The sequence below is a fragment of the Python bivittatus genome, unplaced genomic scaffold (assembly GCF_059951505.1).
Source record: "Python bivittatus isolate LINGU-HERP-01145 unplaced genomic scaffold, Pbiv_v1 ctg000370_np1212, whole genome shotgun sequence".
NCBI classification, from domain to species: domain Eukaryota; kingdom Metazoa; phylum Chordata; class Lepidosauria; order Squamata; family Pythonidae; genus Python; species Python bivittatus.
The window spans coordinates 1,875,836-1,885,104 of record NW_028277062.1 but is presented as its reverse complement, the minus strand read 5'-3'; positions in this window follow the sequence as shown (position 1 = coordinate 1,885,104).

The window sequence follows — 9,269 nt, the reverse complement described above, 5'->3', positions numbered from 1 at the left end:
GGCTCTGTCTTGACTTTTTGGACCAGACCCCGCAGTCATCCCAGAAGGTGGGTAAGCCCCCCTCCTTTGGGAAGCCAGCATCAATGCAGAGGATGGAGCGATGGCTGGGAAGCTGAGTTGCTGTCAGCAGAATACGAGCCAGCAGCGCGGTCTGGCTGCAAAAAAGTCAAACACCATTTTAGGCTCCATCAAGATATGTAGAGTTTCTGAACCGCAGGAGTTATTCTGGTTTCGTCAGGCCTGCCAGGAGCACCATGGTCACGGCATAAATGTTTGCGGGCTACTCTGAATTGGAATTCCTAAGCAGAAAATACAGCAGAAAGTAGGGCCACTGTGGTGAGATCCTAATAGGGTTCGTGCCAGAAAGTTGATGTTTCTGACAACAGGCATTTAGTGTTGGGTAAATATAATAAAGCAACAGGAAAGACTTTAACCTCTGATTGATCTGTAACTCAGATTTCTCTTTGAAGTTACCGCTTAGTACGAGGCTCGGTTTCATCTGGTGCAGCCTGGATCGTGCTATTTATCTGCATCTATACTTTGCCTCGCCTTACGATCTTGCAGTTCACAACCCGCTCAAGCCATTTGGGGGTAGTGTGTGCTGGTATCTTCATGCAACCCGCGGCTTCCACATTTCCGCCTTAATTTACCAGCTGTTTTGTTGTTGCGGGAGACTAGCAGATGGGCATGGCTTGTACAAGCCAGGAGTCTTGCCAGACTAACTTTATCTCCCGTTTTGACCGGGTAAATTCTTTAATAGATTGTGGGAATGCAGCAGACATAATATATCTTGATTTGGCAAAGCATTTGACAAAGTGCCCCCTGATCTGCTGATGGTGCGACAATTAAGTAAACATGTCGTTGGCTCAAACTCATATTCCAAAAGTGCTTCTCCGTGGCTTCTCCTGAAGTTCAAGTGGGGTGCCAGAAGGGACAGTGCTGGGTCCTCTGCTCTTCCCTATTTTCATTTATGACTTGGATGAACAGGTGGAGGGAAGGTGTATCAAATTTACTGTTGACACAAAATTGGGTGGAAAAGTTAACAGAGAAACAAAATTCAAAATGAGCTTAATAGATTGGAAAATCGGGCTGAGAATAACGATGACATGTAATATGAATGAGCACGTTTCTTTCCCCTTCATGGATCACTGCCTTGTCGTGGTGAAGGGGCTTGCGTAACTCAGTGAAGCCATGAGCTATACCGTGCAGGGCCACCCAAGACGGACAGGTCATGACAGAGAGTTCTGACAAAATGTGGTCCACTGGAGAAGGAAATGGCAACCCACTCCGGTATCCTTGCCAAGAAAACCCCATGGACAATGTTAAAAGGCTAAAAGATAGGACGCCGGAAGATGAGCCCCTCAGGTCAGAAGGTGTCCAATATGCTACTGGGGAAGAGCAGAGGGCAATTCCAAGTAGCTCCAGAAAGAGTGAAGCGGCTGGGCCAAAGCCGAAAGGACGTTCAGCTGTGGATGTATCTGGAAGCGAAAAGAAGGTCCGATGCTGTAAAGAACAATATTGTATAGGTACCTGGAATGTAAGATCTATGAACCAAGGCAAGCTGGATGTGGTCAAACGTGAGATGACAAGATTGAACATCGACATCTTGGGAATCAGCGAACTGAAATGGATGGGAATGGGTGAATTTAATTCAGGTGACCATTATATCTACTACTGTGGGCAAGAAACCCTTAGAAGAAATGGAGTTGCACTCATAGTCAATAAGAGAGTGGGAAAGGCAGTAATGGGGTACAACCTCAAAAACGACAGAATGATCTCAGTGCGTATCCAAGGCAAACCATTCAATATCACAGTCATCCAAGTCTATGCCCCAACCACTGATGCCGAAGAAGCTGAAGTTGACCGCTTCTATGAAGACCTACAACACCTTCTAGAACTAGCACCAAAAAAAGATGTCCTTTTCATCACAGGGGATTGGAATGCTAAAGTAAGAAGTCAAGGAGTAACCGGAATAACAGGCAAGTTTGGCCTTGGAGTACAAAATGAAGCAGGGCAAAGGCTAATAGAGTTCTGTCAAGAGAACAAGCTAGTCATAGCAAACACTCTTTTCCAACAACACAAGAGACGACTCTACACATGGACATCACCAGATGGTCAATACCGAAACCAGATTGATGACATACTTGGCAGCCAAAGATGGAGAAGCTCTATACAGACAGCAAAAACAAGACCAGGAGCTGACTGTGGCTCAGATCATGAGCTTCTGACTGCAAAATTTAGGCTTAAATTGAAGAATGTAGGGAAAACCACTAGACCACTCAGGTATGACTTAGATCATATTCCTTGTGATGAGTACACAGTGAAGGTGATGAATAGATTTAGAGGATTAGATTTGGTAGACAGAGTGCCTGAAGAACTATGGACGGAGGTCCGTAACATTGTACAGGAGGCAGCAACTAAAACCATCCCAAGGAAAAAGAAATGCAAGAAAGCAAAATGGCTGTCTGATGAGGCTTTACAAATAGCTGTGGAAAGAAGGAATGCGAAAAGCAAGGGTGAAAGGGAAAGATATAAGCAACTGAATGCAGATTTCCAGAGAATAGCAAGGAGAGATAAGAAGGCCTTCTTAAATGAACAATGCAAAGAAATCGAGGAAAACAATAGAATGGGGAAGACTAGAGATCTCTCCAAGAAAATTGGAGATATCAAAGGAACATTTAGTGCAAAGATGGGCATGATAAAGGACAAAAAAGGCAGGGACCTAACAGAAGCAGAAGAGATTAAGAAGCGGTGGCAAGAATACACAGAAGAACTATACAAGAAAGATCTTAATGTCCCTGATGTCCACGCTGGTGTCGTCACTGACCTTGAGCCAGACATCCTAGAGAGTGAAGTCAAGTGGGCCTTAGGAAGCATTGCTAACAACAAAGCTAGTGGAGATGACAGTATTCCAGCTGAGTTATTTAAAATACTAAAAGACGATGCTGTTAAAGTGCTGCACTCAATATGCCAGCAAGTTTGGAAAACACAACAGTGGCCACGGGATTGGAAAAGGTCAGTTTACGTCCCAATTCCAAAGAAGGGCAACGCCAAAGAATGCTCAAACTATCGCGCAATTGCACTCATTTCACATGCTAGCAAGGTTATGCTCAAAATCCTACAAGCTAGGCTTCAGCAATACATGAACCGAGAACTACCGGATGTACAAGCTGGGTTTCGAAGAGGCAGAGGAACTAGAGATCAAATCGCCAACATTCGCTGGATCATGGAGAAAGCACGAGAGTTCCAGAAAAATATCTACTTCTGCTTCATTGACTATGCAAAAGCCTTTGATTGTGTGGATCACAACAAACTGTAGCAAATTCTTAAAGAGATGGGGGTACCAGACCACCTTACCTGTCTCCTGAGAAATCTGTATGCGGGCCAAGAAGCAACAGTTAGAACCGGTCATGGAACAACCGATTGGTTCAAAATAGGGAAAGGAGTACGACAAGGCTGTATACTGTCACCCTGCTTAGTTAACCTATATGCAGAGTACATCATGAGAAATGCCAGGCTGGAAGAATCACAAGCCGGAATCAAGATTGCAGGGAGAATCATCAACAACCTCAGATATGCGGACGATACCACCCTAATGGCAGAAAGTGAAGAAGAACTAAAGAGCCTCTTGATGAGGGTGAAAGAGGAGAGTGCAAAAGCTGGCTTGAAACTCAACATTAAAAAAACTAAGATCATGGCATCTGGACCCATCAATTCCTGGCAAATAGAAGGGGTAGAAATGGAAGCAGTAACAGACTTCATTTATCTGGGCTCCAAAATCACCGCAGACGGAGACTGCAGCCATGAAATTAAAAGACGCTTGCTCCTTGGGAGGAAAGCTATGGCAAACCTAGATAACATATTAAAAAGCAGAGACGTCACCTTGCCAACAAAGATCCGCATAGTCAAAGCTATGGTTTTTCCAGTAGTAATGTATGGCTGTGAGAGCTGGAGCATAAAGAAGGCTGAGCGCCGAAGAATTGATGCCTTTGAACTGTGGTGCTGGAGAAGACTCTTGAGAGTCCCCTGGACTGCTAGGAGGTCAAACCAGTCAATCTTAAAGGAAATCAACCCTGACTGCTCATTGGAAGGATCGATAATGAAGCTCAAGCTCAGATACTTTGGTCACCTAATGCGAAGAGAGGACTCTTTGGAGAAGACCCTGATGCTGGGAAAGATGGAAGGCAAAAGGAGAAGAGGACGGCAGAGGATGAGATGGTTAGATAGCATCACTGAAACAATGAGCATGAAACTGAGCCAACTCCGGGAGGCAGTGAAGGACAGGAAGGCCTGGCGCAATATGGTTCATGGGGTCACGAAGAGTTGGACACGACTTAACGACTGAACAACAACAACAACAACGTTTCTTCACTCAGGAAACAGTAAACAGATGTACAGATATAGGGTGAGGAACATGCGGCTTGACAATGGTGTTTGTGAAAAAGGTCTTGAGTAGTGTTGATTGCAAACTGAATATGAGCCAGCAGTGTGATGGGGCAGCAAAACCAGCAAATATGATTTTAGGCTGCATCAACAAAGGATCCAGATCACGGGAGGCCATCGTTCCACTTTATTCTGTCCTGCCAGAGCCACCTCAAGTCCTGTGTCCAGGCCCAGGCACCACCTTTGCAAAGAACCAGTTTGATGAGAGCCAGTTTGGCGTGCGTAGTAGTTAAAATGCTGGCTTAGAAACCAGGAGACGGTGAGTTCTAGTCCCGCCTGGGGCCTGGAAGCCAGCGGGGGGCCTTTGGGCCAGTCCTTCTCTCTCAGCCCAGCCCACCTCACAGGGTTGTTGTTCTGGGGAAATAGGAGGCAGGAGCAATTGGTATGTTTGCCGCCCTTGAGTTATTTACAGAAAAGGCAAGATAAAAATAAAAGAATTAGAAATATAAGAACAAGAAGCAGGACCAGGTTTAGAATCTAGGACTAGAACAGGAATCCTGCAAGGAGGCGTTGAAGGAGCCGGGCAGTTGAGCCTTGGAGGATGGGGAGGGGGGAACAGGATGCTCCCCTTGGGACGCCGAGGAGGCCAGAGAGCTGCCCTCCACTGACCGGGGCAAGGTGCAGCAGCATGGATTGAAGCTGCAGGAAGGCTGATGCCCCGCGGATGAGAGGAAGAGCGTGGAAGAGCATGGAAGCGTGGGAGGGGGTGACGGTCTCCCCTTTTCCAAGGCGTTCAGGCAGAGGCTGTTGGGATGCTTTCGATGGGGCTTCCTGCCCCGAGCAGGGGTTGGGCTGGATGGCCTCAAGGGAACCCTTCCATCTTGCAGTTGATGATCTCCAGGCCCTGCCGGTGACGATCTCAGGCCATGTAGCTGGGCCATATATGCCCTAGGAAGCAGGGGGGTTGCAGAGGAGGGGGGAGGCAGCAAATAAACCGGGTTGGACCGGAGGAGGATCCGCAGCTGTTGACCCTAAGCCTCGGTGGTGTCAATGTGACCGTTTGGGTGGCATGGAACAATTTCTTCGTGGCACCTGTTGCAAGAACGCAAATCCCGTGAAGTCATGGCGCAATGGCGTGTCTCATTGCAGGGGTGCTGGGGGGGGTTCAAGAGGGTGGCACAGCCTTGCAACTGAAGCTGCACCCAACCATGTTAAAAAGGGGCAGGGCTTCAACCACCCTCTTGACTTTTTTGACCCCCTTCCCGTGGACACCCCTTTAATGCCCCCGACCAATCTCTCAAACAGCAGGATTTAAACCAGCTGCTGCTTTCTCCTGTTCTATTTTTTCCAAGATGGCATTTTAAGGGCAGGGGTTTAAATCTTTTAACCTGCTTGGCCTTTTATTTCTAGAGCTGTATTTGTTTTTATTTTGTTTGCGTGTGGCTCTCTCTCTCTCGCTCTCTCTCTCTTTCGACACGAAGCGTTGTCCTGATGCAAATCTGTAAGTTAATGAGTTAAATGGAAAGGGCAGGGCCGGAGCCTCCATTCGCACCGTGCAGGAAACCCAGGTTGATTAAATTCCCATGTTGCCAGAACGCGCCATGCCCAAAGGTGTAATCCGTCCTACGGCTATTGCGCTGGCCAGATTTTGGTACCAGGCTAAAACGGGGGCTGCCCAGATAATGCCGGACCGCTGGCCGAGCCTTTGGCCACCGCTGGTGCGCGGGGTGCGTGCACCGAGGCAGAAACCCGTCTCCCCATCTCTGGAACCGAGCGCAGGGTCAGAGGAATGCAGTACAGGTTGCAACTGGAAGGTGCTATCGGTGTAACGATCTCTTCCGGCTGCGGCTCCCGTAGTTCAGTTCCTCCCCGACGCTTGTTAAAAAGAACAGCTATTCGCGATGGCGCAGATTTGCAGGGAAGAGATGCCAACGTTCTCTTGGGCAACACGTTTCAGTTCACGAGGAGGTGCCAGATCTCTGTGGGGCGAAGCCAAAGAGTTGAATAATTCACCCCAGCTGACACTTCCAGGAAGCCTGGTTATGAAAACGACCTCCTCCTCCTCCTGCATGCGCTGATCTTCAGATATAGTGCCCCTGAACACAGAGGCTCCCTGTGGCTCGCATGCCTTAGCGTTGCACACAGACCTATCTACCTTCTATGAAGCCGGAGAAGTCCACTTTCTGAACATGCCGCCTCCAGGCAGCATGGTGAAAGGCCAGGCTGGCTGTGGATTACAGGGGCTGGAATCTAACTGTCTGAGTTCACCAGGTTAGCAAAGTCCCATCTAACCTCTGACGGCCTCGTGGAGCATTCCTGGCGAATCTTGGCAAGGCCTGTCTCCAAGGATGCCAAAACAGGTGAGACTCCAGATCTAACTCGGATTAAAGCAGGACCAACCGTTGCCCATTTAGGGGGGGCTGGAATGAACCATGTGGGGATCTGCACGTTCTCCCCTCTCCCTCGGTTCTCCGGCCCCACAAGCAAACCGTTGCATCTTGTGGCAGGGAATTCCACAGACTCCTTCTGCGCGGTGTGTGAAAAGGGCTCGCCGTCTCGCCGGTGATCCTTCTCCCCCTCCCTCTGCAGCCTGTTTCAACGCCTCGGCTCAGCAGCGACTCCTCCACGTGCCTTCAGCCGTCCCCGCATTCTCGCGCCCAGCCCCTTGTCGCCCGCCACAGGGCTTTGCGTTTGGAAACGGGCCCTGCTAAGAGCCCCCCAGGCCCCGAGAGCTTGAGATGTGACTGCAGGTCTGATCTGAAGACAGGTCGTCTGCTGGTGCTGCAACGCGGATCCTCGGCGGAGCACGATTCGATTCGTGTTATTCCTCCTGATTTCAGGGCCAGCTGGGCTCTTCCCAAGCTTATCAGCCGGAGAAGTCCCTGGCTGGTCCAGAACAGGGCCTCACAGTCCAAACAGGGGCACGACCCACAAAAGAAAGGGGCCCGGCTTTGATTTTATGGATGTGGTCACCATTTCAATTTTTCACACACCCACGGACACCCACGGGCATGGATACCCCGTCTCTTGAGGTCAGCAGCTTGGAACAGAGTGTGTTGGGTTGAAAAGAGGGAGGCCGTAGCATCCGCGGCTGTCTGCCTCCCTTAAGGTGGCTCTTTTCAGGTTTCCAAGAAAGACGAAATTGGAGACAGCCGAGAGGTCAAATGACTTCCTCCCAGGGATCTTCAGCGGTCATCTTCTGTAGCGAAGGGATTTCCAACATCCTGTTTCACTTCCTATCTCAACTGCAGCCTCAGCAGGTTCCCTCCTTCATCTCCGTATTTCCTCCTGCAAACCTCGAGCTTGCATTTTCTGACCCATCATCCAAGCCATTTACTATTGTGTGCAACAGTTACCACTCCCTTCATGAGATATTTGTCCAGAACAACAACAACAACTATTTTAACTTTTGCAAGCCAGGATGGGAGAAGATCCTCCTTCTGTTTTAAAAAGAGGAACAGAAGTAGATGCCCAGGAACCTTCTATCATGGTTAAACTGGCCTAGAAATCTTTGAGCCAGGCTGGTGATGCTGGTAAATTATACAAGAAAACGTTGCTCAGCACCACTAGAACGAGGTATAATTGGAATTATTTCATTCAGCAGCCTCTGAAAATTCAGCTCTAAAACTCAAACAAAAACAGTATTTGTTTCACTTTCTAATACAAACATTTCTCTCTCTCTTGATTTTCCACATCCAAAAAATTAATTTAAACATTCATAAGAAAAATCTAGAATTTGTTCTTGGGCCAGTCGAAGCGATGACCAAACTCCCATTTGCAAGCTGACTTTAAAATAATGCTTACCTGGGAATGTAAGCTTCCACGTCTTGTGATCTGGTGCATAAAAAATTAATCAAAGGTAGTGGTCTATGTCCTGGTTTATCTCTGCCGCTGACAGGCTGAGGATCTTGGGTGAAAAGCCAGTGGCGGTTTGGGGGTAGAGGGACACTGGTGTAACGTTTCTAACTACACGCACAGACCGCGCGCCCCTGAGCACAGCAGCACAGACACACGACGGGACGCAGAAGGGGAAGGAGGAAGGAACCGGCTGAGCTTTTAAGCCTTCGGAGTGGGACTTTCACACCCAAATGGGTGCGTTCATACAGTTCGCTTTGACCGGGTCAGTTCCAGACGGCGCTCCGTTTGCACAGGAGGCAAATGTGTGTGTTAACTATGATTCCTCCCTCCCCCCCGTCCCTCCCTTCCTTGAAAGTGGCATGATGTGTGCAGGCTTAACTTTGTGAGAATTAACCTTTATATGTGGTGATCAGGACACGGGGAGACTCTGAACCACTCTCTCCCCATCGGAGCCCAGCCTACCTCACAGGGTTGTTGTGGCGGAAAATAGGACTGGGGAGCACGACGTCAGCCACCCGAGATGAGTCTGACCGCTGACCCTCCTGGCTGGGAGCCTAATCCACAGAGTGTCCTGCACCTTCAGGGAACACGCCGAAGTGGCCTTCTGGGGAGACGTGTTGCCGACCCGGGGACCTGACCGAATCAGGGGGAGGCGCTGCTGGAAGACCAGGGCAGCTAAAGACCACTTAAGCCCGTCTTATTCCTGGGCTGGGAACATTGGATTGCTTGATTGCTTGATTGCTTGCTGTAGTTGCCCATCTCAAGTAGAGGCTGCAAGATGCAGGCAATGCCACGGGGCAGAGAGAGAAAAGAGGTGCCGGGCATTGTGCCCTGATTCAGTGCCAACGAGGAAAGGCCCCATCTGTGCAGATCCACCTCCTCGCTCATTACAAGGCGGACCAAACCAGAGAGCAGGCCACTTCAAGAGTGGCAAAAGCACACATTTTGCCTGGTGCGTTGTGTGTCAATGTGAACGGAAGCCTGGCCAGGGGAGCGGACTGGAACGGGAAAGCCACCGGAGCGCCCGG